Source organism: Pleurodeles waltl, chromosome 1_2 (genome assembly GCF_031143425.1).
Source record: "Pleurodeles waltl isolate 20211129_DDA chromosome 1_2, aPleWal1.hap1.20221129, whole genome shotgun sequence".
NCBI classification, from domain to species: domain Eukaryota; kingdom Metazoa; phylum Chordata; class Amphibia; order Caudata; family Salamandridae; genus Pleurodeles; species Pleurodeles waltl.
In genome coordinates, this window is record NC_090437.1 from 881,706,741 (window position 1) to 881,721,037 (window position 14,297).

Below are 14,297 nucleotides of genomic sequence, written 5' to 3' on the forward strand. Positions count from 1 at the left end.
GGAAATGGGACAGCTTTGTCCTTTCCTATTACCAGTGGGTTTGGGGGATGTAAATTGGTATTGTTCATGTCAGTTGAAGTATGTGGCACTTGTGTGAAGAATGGATCATGGCCTCTGGCTACATAGTGGGTGGAGTCGTTTGTGATGACCATGGGGCCTAGCTGTGTTTGACGCTGCTGTACAAGGTGCAGATTACTGTAAAGAGACAACGCATTAAGAACTGTACTTCAGCTATATGCCCTATGTTTGTGTATGGTTTATGTACTGGGTCCTCAGTGATGTCATGCGTGTGTTCCATGGGATATGTGATCATGTAGCTATGTTATGTGTTTGAAGGGAGTCTGTACCTGGTGATATATAGGTCTATTCTGGGTGCCCCTGCTTTGTAGGTGGGTTACCATGGCCATGACTTCTGTTACCTGTATTTGTGAAATGTGTGCCACCATGCCTTCCATCTTGATAGTACTCTCTGTCATGATCTATTTGCAGATTGGAATACTGACTATACTACGGTGTTGGCCTGGATTGTAACGCTCTGACACCTGTCATGTGACATCTTTGTTGTAATATGTCTCATGCTGTGGGTGGCTCTGTCTGATGAGCATTACACTGGCTGTTTGATGCAGGGGGGCATTACCTCACCACAGTTGGCAAGCTTGGCAATTGTTGAGGTAGTAATAAAGACATATATACAGTAGCTGTGCTCAATTGTTTTGATTTGATTTATTGTGCATATCATGATGAATAAGGTAAAAATCTAAGTGGTAAAATGAAAAAAGGGTGATGGGTTAGGTCACAGTAGATGGATTCATAAGAGTAGCAGCTATACTAGTTGGTTACACAGGTCCAGTGTCCTTGAAAATTGAGTCATGTCTCAGAACAGTCTACAGGGTGTCTCAGTGGCATACAATGGTGACATATCAGGCGATGTTCATTTCCTGGCAGTGAGTTTGGTCTTGGCATCTGCTCCAGCTGGATGTCTGGGTGGATGACCACGTTTGCGGGGGGTTCCTCAGCTACAGTGAGAGGGGTGTCTGAGGCTTGTGGTTCTCCTGGCAGGGCCTCCATTCCACTAGCTGCCACCGATGTAGATGGGGCAGATGTTAGGCTGCTAATGTGTTGAGGAACCAATGAGGGTGGTATTGATGTCCCTCACCACCCTTACAATGGTAGCCATGGTGTTATTATGTGTCTGCCACTGCTGCATGACTTCTTGGTGGTATTCCGTTTGGCAGCCTTTGATTCTCCCTCAACACAGTGATCAATTGGCCCATTCTGTCCTGGGAACTTTGGTATGCTCCCAGGACTTGGAAGATGGTTTCCTGGTCAGTGGAGTCCCTTTGAGGCCCCACACTCTGGCTCACAGCATTCCTCCCATGCACCCTAAATCTAGCTGCCTGTGCCCCTGGCACAGTGTGCCCATTCCCAGTGGTAGCAGGGCCTTCATTGTCAGGGATGTCAAGGTTCGACTCAGGTCTCTGTAGTATGGGGCACACAATAGATGGAACTGGCCTTAGGACACAGGTTGGCAAATGGTTGCTTGTGATGTGTTTGCACCACAGGTGGGGGAGTGTTCATGTGGGCAGGGAGTCGTTGACTGACCAGGTGTCCCAGTTGGGCCAGGTTGTTCGTCGTTGTTCAGACACTCAGGCATTTTGCCCTCACTGTGGCCTTCATCCTGAGGGGACTGGCAGTGTCTGGTATCCTCTCTATTAGAAATGGGGTCTTTGGTTGGCAGTCAGTTTACACCCTATCCATGCAAGGACCCTCACTCTAGTCAGGGTAAGTCACATACAATCCAAATTATCCTGTGCCCACCCTCTGGTAGCTTGGCACTGAACAGTCAGGCTTAACTTAGAAGGCAATGTGTAAGGTATTCATGCAATAACACAGTATAGCACCACAAAACTACACCACACAGTGTTTAGAAAAATATATAATAATATTTATCTGATAAGATGCAGGTCAAGAAAAGATTAAGATGCAATAAGTATATGTTGAGATATCACTGTAGAAGTGATATAAAGTGCCTTAAAAGTATCTTTTAAAAGCAATAAATGTCTCTTTCGAGCACAAAGTACCTGGTTAGCATTCAAAATCTCCACAAAGAACAGCAGAGGAGGAGATGCGTGGAAAACAAGGAGGTGTGCGATTTCTCGGGCCGCACACGGCGATGCGTCATTTAGTTTTCACGCAGGGATGACTTTCCGTTGATTTCCAGCGCTCGGTCGTGCATCTTCGGGTTGCGGGGTTTTCGGATGCCCCGGGGACAATGCTTGGATTTCCTGCACTGACAGGACGAAGTCACAGGGGCTGCGTCAGTCCAGTAGGCGTTGAGTGGAAATTTCTACCACACAGCAGGCGCTGCGTCGATTCCTCTCTGGAAGTTGGGCTACGTCGTTCCGGCTGGGCTGGGCTGTGCGTTGATCCAGTGGGCCGTGCGTCGAATTTCCGGTCTCTACACTGGAGCTGCGTCGATCTTCTTGTTGCGAAGTCAGGCTGCATTGTTCCGGTCCAGCGTGCAGTGAATTTTTCACCGCAGTGAAGGCTGTATGTCGTTTCTGGCAGGCTGTGCGTCGATTTTCACCGCACAAGGAGTCCTTCTTGTAGAGATGACGTCTTTTTGGTCTTGAGACTTCGGGGAACAGGAGGCACGCTCTATCCAAGCCCCTGGAGAGCACTTTTCACCACAGCCAGAGAGCAGCAAGGCAGCAGGGCAACAGCAAGGCAGCAGTCCTTCACAGAAAGCAGACAGGTGAGTCCTTTGGGCAGCCAGGCAGGTCTTCTTGGCAGGATGCAAGTTCTGCTTCAGGTTCTCTTCTCCAGGAAGTGTCTGAGTTGTTAGGGGCAGAGGCCCTGTTTAAATACCCAAATGTGCATTTGAAGTGGGGGGGACTTCAAAGAGTGGCTTAGAAGTTCACCAGGTCCCCTTTCAGTTCAATCCTGTCTGCCAGGATCCCAGTAGGGGTTGTGGCAGTACTTTGGGTGAGGACAGACTACTGTCATTTGGCATGTAATTGTCAGCCCCTCCACCCTCCCAGCCCAGAAAGACACATTCAAAATGCAGATGTATGCAAGTGAGGCTGAGTATCCTGTGTTTGGGGTGTGTCCGAGTGAATACACAAGGGAGCTGTCAACTAAACCCAGCCAGACATGGATTGTAAGCGCAGAAGGATTTAAGTGCAGAGAAATGCTCACTTTCTAAATGTGTAGTTTCTAAAATGGTAATATTAAATCCACCTTCACCAGTCAGCATGATTTTGTATCACCATACTGGCCATACTAAATATGACCTTCTTACTCCTTTCAGATAAGCAGCTACCACTCAAACAGTATATGAGGGCAGCCCCAGTGTTAGCCTAAGAAGGGAGCAGGCCTCACAGCAATATAAAAACGAATTTAGGAGTTCTACACCACCAGGACATGTGAACTACACAGGTTCATGTCCTGCCTTTTGTCTACACAGCACCCTGCCCTATGGGTTACCTAGGGCATACCTTAGGGGTGTCTTATATGTAGAAAAAGGGGAGTTCTAGGCTTGGCGAGTACTTTTAAATGCCAAGTCGAATTGGCTGTGAAACTGCACACACAGGCCTTGCAATGGCAGGCCTGAGACAAGGGTAAGGAGCTACTTAAGTGGGTGGCACAATCAGTGCTGCAGGCCCACTAGTAGCATTCAATCTACAGGCCCTGGGCAAATATAGTGCACCTTACTAGGGACTTATAAGTAAATTAAATGATCCAATTGGGTATAATCCAATGTTACCATGTGTTAAGGGAGAGAGCATATGCACTTTAACACTGGTTAGCTGTGGTAAAGTGTGCAGAGTCTTAGAATCAGCAAAAACAGTATCTAAAAAGTGGAGGGAGGCGGGCAAAAAAGTTAAGGGTGACCACCCTAAGGCTGTCAGGTCTAACACTCTCCATGGTGGCAATGATTAAGTTACCTTTGGAGGGAGTGAGACACAAAGTTCAGGTTGGAATGTGTGTTAGATTACCTCATAATGAGATGCATGACTATGGCTCTACATGATTCCCTACATGACAGATGCTGCACAGCATACCTTTGTTGTACATAATACTCTGTGACTTGATTGCTATATTCCATGTTGGGAGATATCATTCACGTTTGGTACAGATTGCCTTGCAGTTGAGTTCTGTTATTGTCTGATATTTTATATGAGTTCACCTCTGTTACCTAGTGAATTGTGAGGCTTGCTGTATGTCACAAATTATAGCAGAACAATACACAATTGTGTCATAGTGGGAACACAGTATGTGAGTATGCAATGATTATAGTCCTCTATCTAGATGTTATGCATGTGCATCGACTCAGCCATCTTACTTTCCAACCAAAGTCAGTCTAATTCTGGCTTGAGATCTTTGACCTGCAGCCATTAGGAATGGTCACTCAGCTATAGCTCTATGTTGTTTTGTATGCTATTGCGAGTGTGCTGTTGCATTTCTGTCATTGCCATGTACTGGTCCTCACTAGGTCAATATAGATGGTGTAGCTAGTAATTTAGTTGTACATGCATGAAATGTGATGGGTTGTGCACATTCAAGGTGTTCAAAAAGTAGTGTTAGCGCATTCTGGGAGTCATAGTGATCTGATTTTTTTAGCCAGTCCTTAATGTGGCATTGCCAAGGTCTGTGGGGTAGTTGGGCTGGGTGGAGTGGTGGCATGCAGAAGAGGGGAATTAGGTGAAAAGGTGGGAGGTGCAGTAGGAAAATTAGTTAATTAGGGTGTATTTGGGTGGTGAGGAGGCATGCAGGACAATACAGTGGTGTGACATGACTGTTGTGGGTACTTACCAGACTCCAGTCCCCCAGGTATTCCAGTCAGGTCCTCCAGATGCACTATGTCCAATACCTTCTCCCATAATGTGAACTGTGGGATAGGAAGCGGGGGCCCCGCCAGTCTTGTGTATGGCAATCTGGTGGGGTGATGCCATTGAACACACCTTCCCCCAGTAGGTTATGCCACCTCTTTCTGATGTCCTTCTTGTGTGTGGATGGCTGCCTACTGAGTTGACCCTGCCGACTATCCTTTTCCACAACTCAATTTTCCTGGCAATCGATGTTTGTTGGACCTATGCTCCAAACAACTGTAGCTCTACCCTGACAATTTCATCCACCATTACCTTCAACTCCTCATCAGTGCAATGTGGGTGTTTTTGTGGGGACATGTTATCAGTGGTAAAGACAGTGAGGAAGTGATTAAAATGATGAATAATGTTTGTGATGATGTGTGGGTGCAGTGATGTAGTGGGTGACGATTGATGTGTATTGTTTGGTTTTGTTAATTGTGTGTTGTGTATGTTGCGCAAGAGTTCAGAGTGTAATGTGTAGGGGGTGCCTATTGTGTGTTTAGCTAGTTATAATTTATTTTCTAGTGTATGGCTGTGAGTGGCATTCTGGTTGCAAAGGATTGTGGGTTGTGTTGTGGTGTGTTATATGGTGCAGTGAGTAGGTGTGTCGGGTGTGTGGATGTGTCTCAGGTGTTGGGTATTCAAACTACCCAATGTGGTGTGGTGTTCTGTCTGATGTGAGTTTTGACCGCGGTGCTTCGCATCGCCATGGAAGTACCGCTGTGCTGATTCGTGGCTCATATTCTGGTGGGTGGGTTTTTGTCGGGCTGGCGGTGCTGGTGGTGGAACTGCCTCTTTCCTACCCTCCAGTGTCCTGGTGGTCTCTGATTTATGGCTGCTTTTTGGTGGTCTTCACTGCGTGACCCTTAATACGGAAGTCGGATGACCACCAACATGGCGGTCTTTCAGCAGGAGCCACCACGGCGGTCTTCCGAAATTACTGCCAAAGTTGTAATGAGGACCGCAGTCTTTGTGTAGAGCGATTCTCCTCAAAGCAGGGTAGTCTCCTACATGAAGCACCCACAACGGAGGCACAAAGAAGTTTGAACTTTCTGCCCATGGCTAACAACATATATGAGGTGAAAAAGTAAAGGGATACTGCAGTCCTACCCTTCACACCCACCATCTACCAAATAGCAGTACTACAAGAAGAAGAATTAGCTTCTCCTCTCAGCAAAAGGCCAAATTGAATTAATTTGTCCCCATGTTAGCGTCTCCTTCCTCCAACTTCATAAATGTCAGCAATACACTTCAAGGTCAGGGAAAAGAACCCACAGGCCTCCATTACTCTCGGTCACTCATACACACAATCCTTATACCACACAGGTGACATACACACACACACCATACACTTTGAATGTTAGCGCTTGGACCTGGTTTAGCACACACAAGCAGAACTTTACCTGAATGGACGAATAGGTGTGATACATATTTTTTATTTTTTTGCAATATTAAGCAAAATACAGCCCAGGATGAAGCTTTGTGGATCATGTGGCAGAGTGCAGGCTCAAACTTACCAACCAGAAACAGGAAATCTGGTGGACTGTAATTCACAAACCATCTGTGAATTACATGAGGATGATGCATTCTGGGCAATGATCAGTTCTGCAAGACTCATAGGCAAGGTTGTTGTCAGTGAGTTCCAAATCTCTTTTCATCATGAATAGGCACACAAAAGAATAAATTCTATGAATATATTTCAGGACTTTATTCAAATCAATGTGATATAGTAGTGCAAATAATTTGTACAGACGTAATTGAAAAATAAGCAATATAGTGTCAATGAAAGTGATTAATAAAACAAAAATTAAAAAGAATTACAACATTGTAATGGTCCTTCAGAACGTCATTAATGAAACACTGGAATCAGTCTGTGTTTTCCAAACATTCTCATTTTGCCCCTAGCTAATCTGTTTAGCACAAAATGACCTATATGAGTTTCTAAGGTGGTTTCTCGCCTGCATACCTTAGTCAAACAGTTGTGTTGTTCTGTATTGAGTAGGACATTCTCTGTCTCAGAGTTCAATTCTGGGGGGAGGGTGCAATAGCAATAGCAATTGCACTTCATATTGATCTGGAAGGCACTGGAAAATCAATATTTTCTCCTGCTTGTTGGTACGTTCAGTGCTGTATGTGCACCCTCAGGGAAAAGTTTGGATGTGCACCTGAACATCAGTGCTGAGGAACACAGCTTTTCGCTGAGCAGTGAGATGCTAACAGAGTCGGTCAGAAGGTGAAAGTTTCATGATAAACCCTTTTAGGTGTTAAGGACGGTCAGAAGCTTTTTTTTAATAGCCATCAAAAATCCCAGAACTCTTAGTAGGGAGAGCAGCTCAAGCTGAATGGGTCCTCCCCTTAAGAATAAGAAATTAAAAGAGTGAAAGGATACCTAAAGCAGCTGGGGGGCGCATTTGTTTTGATGTGGTCAGCAGGACCACACTAAACAGAACAGCCTAAGGCTCACCTCAAATCAGAAGATATTCAATCTACTCTTCCATCTCAGTGAGGGGTGTGATCAGTATTCATTTTTTGAAGGGTAGAGTCCATGCAGTGGTATCTCAGGACAACAGGCTGCACTGTGTTGTAAATGTGGAGGTTATTTTTTTTCTTTTACAGAACCAAATCCATGGAAGGTTTTGATGCTTGGTTTGGGGGCTGAATCCTCAGTGTGGTTTCAATGAGTGGTAGAGCTTTAGTGGGGCAGCATCTCGGTGATGCCCTTTTCCCTTTTTTTGTTTTCTTTACAAATATATCTGTCAGGACTGCCTAGTTCTTGTGCGTGATGTTGGTAATGAATGCCCCACTGAAGGACAAGGGTGATATACCCCTATATGTGTAGAAGCAAGCCTGGGATGCTTCCAGGTTAAGCAGCCTGTCAAGTCGTAGGATCTTTTCATGTCATATTGAAGTCACAGAGGTTTAAGTGACTATTAGAGCAGAGATGGACTCTCCCTGTAGTTTGATCTGCCAATTGGTGACAGGGGAATGTCTGTTAATCTCTGTAACAGACTGCTGTCCATGAATATAACTTGGATGGCTTTAGTAGATTTTACCCTATGCCATTGTTGTATGCTTTGGCCTCTTTAGGCTGAATAGCTCAGACATTCTTTTGGATAGATACCTTTCCAGTGCATTTTGAATCCAAACCCACTGATCAACATACTTTTGTGAAATGGTCTGGATAGTGCTGCCACAGGCAATTTTGCTTTTCTTTTTGCTGGGAAATCAGATATGCAAGGGTATCTGCCACCACAATATTTACATGCACTCCATGATTTTCAGTGACTTGTTTCGTGTAGGCTGTTTAGCAATGATGTCTCTTGGTTCTGATTTAATGGTCATATTGACAAATTTGATTTGCTTCGGTTTGTGAGAGTGCCCCAGAGAAAGGATATCCAGAGAGTGTTATCTTTAGTCCAGGCAGAATGGGCTGCCAAAGCTTAATCAACCTGGGATGAATCTGATCTTCAATATGCAGGAAGTTGTGTGCTGGCAAGTTTGCAAAGGTGGGCATGGAAGACATCAAACAACTAGTAACCACTGTCCAGTATGGCCTGTATGACGAAGACCACTGTGATCTTGGTTGACAAGGGAATCAACGTATGTGGGGAGGAATGTCAGAGACAGTCATTTCTTTTGAGGGTTCTTTGTTTAGGAATATCCAGAAACGTTTGGGGACATGGTCAACTTCCAGGTACAACAGAAGGGCCTTTTTCTGCCTCCTTGATCTCTTTCAAAATAATTATCTAGTCTAGTCAACCAGAGCTTTCAGTGGGATGGCGACAAGGAATGTGCCCTTGTCATTTTGAAGAATGGAGAGGACTAGGACATGCTATATTAATGAAAAGCAAACATGTTGAAATGATTGAGTTTCTTCTGCACACCTAAAAATTACAAGAAGGGTGAGTGCAACATGACTACAAGGGTGAGTGTAACATGACCACTTGTGTTGGAATTGCCATCTCCTAGTTAGGTTCCTTCAACAGTTTGTTGGAGCCTTATCATCACAGAGACCAAGGATTCTTGAGTAGAACCTGCTCACCATACCAGGGCTTGTGCATTCTTTCAAATCCTGGCTGAAGAGCTCCACTCACTGATGTATTGGGTGGGGCTTGCCTCGTCCACCAGGCAAACACATGTAAGGTTTCATGGCCTCTACAAGCCTTATTCGGAATGGGCCTGGGCAAGCTCACTAAAGGTGCGCAAGGTGTGATGATGGTTGGGCGGGCCACACTTGCAGGGACAGGCCAGTGATGTGCCCCCCTACAGAGCAACAATTCTTGAGCAATGGCCCAAGTGTGGTCCCTTGCACACTTGTCACCACTTAAGTGTTTTCAAGTCTAGCATCAGGGGGGCATACAAAGTAAGCAACACAGATATCAGGATCTGGCAAAGCACTAGCCTTTTCATCCCATACTTATTTTTTACATGATGACACTAATGAACAGCATTCTGGGATATAAGTGATCGAGCACAAATTTCAGCTCTTTCCCTCGTGTCACTAAAATCATGAGACTGTGACAAGTTTACATTTATGAACATAAATGAGAAAATAACTAATGTATAAAGCTGCACTGGCGAATTTTAAATGTGCAATTTGCTTGTATTACACAGTTTGACATAGGTGCCTTTTTAATTAAATCACATGCTAGAATGTTAACGTTGATGTTATAATGTAAAATGTAATGTAATGTAAAAACTAAACTAATAGCTCATCTAGAAACAAATTTGAATCTCTTGTGTTTAGTGAAATATTAATTACTGAAAATATGTGCAAGTGAGCAAACAGTACTCTGTTACACCTAATGTAAAGCGATATCAAAGCTTTTTCATTTACAGTAAAATATTTTACTTATACTGAAGATATATTATTAATGATGAATTTATAAGTTTGCATATTATGTGTGTTTTATTAACAACTATTGAATCAATTGGATTTTATATTTTCTTGTGTTAGCATAATTAAAGCCTACAGAGCTTGCATTTTGCAGTCATGTAAAATTGTTGAATTATTTTTTTCATAAAGTAAAGTCTTCTTTCAGATTTCATTCCCATGAGAAGCATTTGGCCTTGAGAGTCTTGTAATGCAGGAAGACGATCTGAGATCCTATACAAAAGTTTCAACTTGTTTGGGGTCACATGGAAAGGAGATGTTCCCATGACAGACTTGGGAAAATGTCGAACTGTTGCAACCTGAAGTCTGATGATTGATTTTAATAGAATGATGCCCCCCCTTCAACATAATGTGAACTGACAATAATGACAAATAGGAACATCTCATCTGGATTAATACAGCGTTGGATTTCGAACTTTGCTCAGAGTAGAGCGAGATCAACCCTTGTCCTGTATTGGTCAGAGAGGCACTTTCCTGATGCTTGTAGATGCCTTACTGACCAGATGCTTTGCTGATGACGATTCCCTGAATGCTGTATCCTTTAGAGAGGTATCTTCCTCTCTGCCATTTGCCCTTGCCCCTTGAAATGCGCTTTTAGGTTAGAAATTCCACTGTGCTGACACTCAATTTGTTTTCTTTTATTTTAGTTAGTGCCCTGTAACCCACGTTATTCCTTTTTCCAAATTATTTTTGTGCCTTTTTTGTATTTTGCCTGCATGTGTTTCTCCCCAGATATTTATTTCCCAAATTTGGTTAGATGTAGGGTTGACGTTCGCCCAGCCAAAGATTATTGACTCTGCTGTAATTTACTTGGCTAAATGATTATGCAATTTGAGCACCGTGTGATTTCGGTGACTCAGATTTTCTTACTAACCGTTTGCATTAGTCTTCCTGAATATTTAGTTTTACTGCTGTTAGTGTGCTTGAATTTATTTTGTCGCCTTGCGCAAACCTTGGTGATTGTTTCTCTATAACTCGCTTGTGCACATTGTTTATTTGACTTTCAGCTTGTAATAAATCTTTCAACTACATTCCTGATTGGAGTTTTCCTTCCATGGCCACGTTGGTCAAGGTGTCTAAATTATAGGGGTGGTGTTGAAGTAATAGGTGATCTTTCTGGTTCCGAAGATCCGTCTATCCGCTGTGCATTTGATTCCTGCGGAGGATGAAAAATGCGTCCACACAAGTGGGAGGAAAGTAATAGGATATAGGTGAGGTCCAAGGGTTTTCGGAGCTGGGTTTCATTGACATGACAGTGTAAACTGCATAGGCATGAATATAGGTGTTCCGATTAAAGGCATATAGTAAAATAAACCGCATTTACTTAGAGAGAGAGATCCAGAATACAAAGGTCCGCCTTGTTATTAATATTGCTGAGTTTCCTAAGCATCACAGTGTCAGTTTTAAGTGCAGTATACGTGACGTGATCAACTCTGTCTATCCCACGTGTGCTGCAGCAGCTAATAAAAACGTATGCTATATAAACACAAACTGCCTCTAATAAAATACATTGTTGACGGAAGATAGCAGTCTTGAACACAATATTGGACACGTTACTCTAACTTTAAAAATTCAGATACGCGCGCTTCATTTACCAATATTGAACTGACTTGTAGCCACATAAATGTAGTTCTTTGTTTTACAACTTTGCCTATTGTTAATGTCGAAACAGCAGAGATTTCAACACCTGCAGCTCCCAGGCATTGCGTCATATACGTGAGTAATTTAGAAGCCTGCGAAAAATATCGTGTACACGTCTTTTGAAATACACAGCGGATAACGGTAATTACTTTTATCCGCCTTCACAACTAGAACCCGGTCACCCATCGTGTTTGCGGTGGAAGCGCAGCCTGCCAATCGCCAAAGTTCCCGTAGACCTACTAAATAAAACAGAAACGTTTAGGTACATACCTGTAGAACAGCTGCACAGGAGGAGGTGACCGCGGTCCCCACTGGCACCAGTCTGCTGCCGGGGTAGCTGCGGCATCCCGTGCACAAGTCACACAGCAGGAGCCGGGCGGCACACACATGCATTCAAGGGATCCCCATGGAAACCCCATTCAGGACACCAAGGGGGGGGGGCGTGAATGGAGACCTCCTTCTCTGTGGATGCCAGCAGAGGCGGGGCACCGTGTGCTTACGGCAGAGGGTCCGGCAGACACGTATATGTGTAAGGAGAGTTCTCATCCTTTGGGACATACACTGCTTTTAATCTTTGTAATCCTCGCCCCAGTACAGGGGTCGCAGCTGCTCTCTGCACACATCCGGCTTTCTTCACAATGTTGCTGTGTCTCACTGGAAACCGTTTTAATGGGCCTTATATGTGTAGGGCTCCGCACATTTATCCACTTCTGGGAACCTGTGCGAGTCCTCTCGCCCATGATCAGTACTTATAACACTTCTATCGCCACCTGCTGGCCGCTAGTTATAGTGCGAACAAAAGCACGGCATCATTTCTAGCAATAGGAACGTAAGAAAGGGGCAGAGATGAAGAAAGGAGCCCAGAACGGCATGTTCCAGACTCCAACTATCTGCCTCAGTCTCACACTACCCGTCTCTTTGCTGCCTATTCAAAGAGGCCTACATGTCCTATATATATTTATTTGCTCTTTTATATATCTCCGACAAAGGCAAGGAAGCTCTAGAAGTAGTCAAACAGTGTGATTACAACTTTATCAGACGTGGTGAGATTGGCATTAAAAGTACAGCAACTGCCAGTCTCAACGTTCGTGTTCCAATACTTGATCATGTCCCCACCAACCTTCCATTCCCAACATTCCAATGTCCCCTACACCATCCCACCAATACAAATTAACAACACAACAAAAACTGTAAATTACTTGAATATAATAATAACAAGAATAAATATCTAGACATCTCCAAGATTCCTAAATAATATTTTTTCTTTATTCCATCAAACTCTTGAAGCTGACCCAGCAATTTCCTCTCCCTCACACTCCGTCGTACCAGCACTTCTGGATCACTCTGCATGTCATCATTTACCCCCTCATAGTTCCCACACATCTCACTCACCCTAGAATTAGTTTCAACCCTTGGACACATATCATTACCCATCAGGTATCCACTTCCATCATCTTGCATATCAGACTCCAGACCATTATGTATGGTAACACCCTTGCACAAACTCACATGGTGCAAATTACGCACCCTTCTATCTTCAACTTTAACTGCGCCTTCCAACACCTTCACAATCCTCAACGTATCAGAACAACAAGGTGTCTCGCTCTCCACTATACCTGGTTTTCTAACTCGCACATACTGACCAACCAAAATATTAGGCATTTCTTTACACATATTTCTGTCTTTTACCTAAATTTGATACCTTTCCACATTCCTCCCCATCTGGAGACAAACCTCTGACTTCCCATCCTCTTCCTTCTAATTTCTCAACCACCACAGTACAAGTTTTGAAGAAGGATTCCTTCCTCTTAACACCTCAAACAGTGTTTTACCCATTACTGAATGCGGTGTAAGCCTGTATGATGACAACATACTTTGAAGAGTTTTCCTCCATGACAACTCAGACTTACATGCCAATTGTATCACTTCTTTGACTACTCTATTGAACCGCTCAACCTGGCCATTACTTTTGGGATGATATATTGATGCCCTTACATGACTGACACCATACTTTTCCAAAAATGACTGCATCTTACTCATTGTAAGCTGCGCCCTGTTATCAAACACCAATGCTTCTGGTACACCTTCCCTGGAAAAACCTTCCTCCATAAAATCAATAACTACCTCTGTGGTCACACTACCAACCATACGTACTACTGGCCACTTAGAATAATAATCAATGAGACCAATGGCATATGCCTCCTTGAATGGTAATGTGGCAAATGTCCACATAAAATCAATCACCACCTTCCGCCATGGCCATCAGGTAATTCTACCATTTGCAAAGGTACCACCACAGGTTTATTCACCTTGTCTCTTGACTTGCACACACCACACTTCTTTAACCAATGATCTACCATACCATCCAGACCTGGCCACCAACATTTTCTTTAATTTTCCTTCTGATACTTGACATCCCCCCCATGGCCTTCATGTCCTAACTTAATGATACTCTTGCACATCCCAATAGGAAGTACAATCCTATCTCCTCTCAGAACAGTATCATTACACATAGATAATTCTTCCTTTACCTACCAAAATGTGCTACATTCACCTTGCCATTGCCATCCTTTTGCAATGAGTTCTTTAACACCCAAAAACACCACTTCTTTTTCCATTTCGTCCATCTATTTCATTTCAGACAACTCTAACCCATTCTTCATATCACTACATTCACCATCCTTTAGTACTCCACATACTTTTTAAATAAATAAATCCATAACTCCCATTGATTGGGCGGTTCCACCAGTTTTGCAGGGAAAAAACTGTCTGTTGAAAGATAGCCATATTTGTAGAGCACACTACAACATGTCAGAGACCCTCCTTAATGTCCTCATATTTTGAAGATAAAACTGGATGTACCAATCACCAATAAATCAGAACACACAATG

General features: G+C 43.6%; 1 protein-coding gene across 1 annotated transcript in view; it reads right to left on the reverse strand.

Annotated features, from left to right (window-relative positions):
- LOC138245589 (uncharacterized) overlaps positions 1–11,757 on the reverse strand; it is a 1,324,589-nt gene extending 1,312,832 nt beyond the window's left edge. The window contains exon 1 of the mRNA XM_069199313.1: positions 11,677–11,757. The gene's annotated coding sequence lies outside the window, so the exon portion shown is untranslated. The remainder of the gene's footprint in view (positions 1–11,676) is intronic.
- Positions 11,758–14,297: the final 2,540 nt, after the last annotated feature.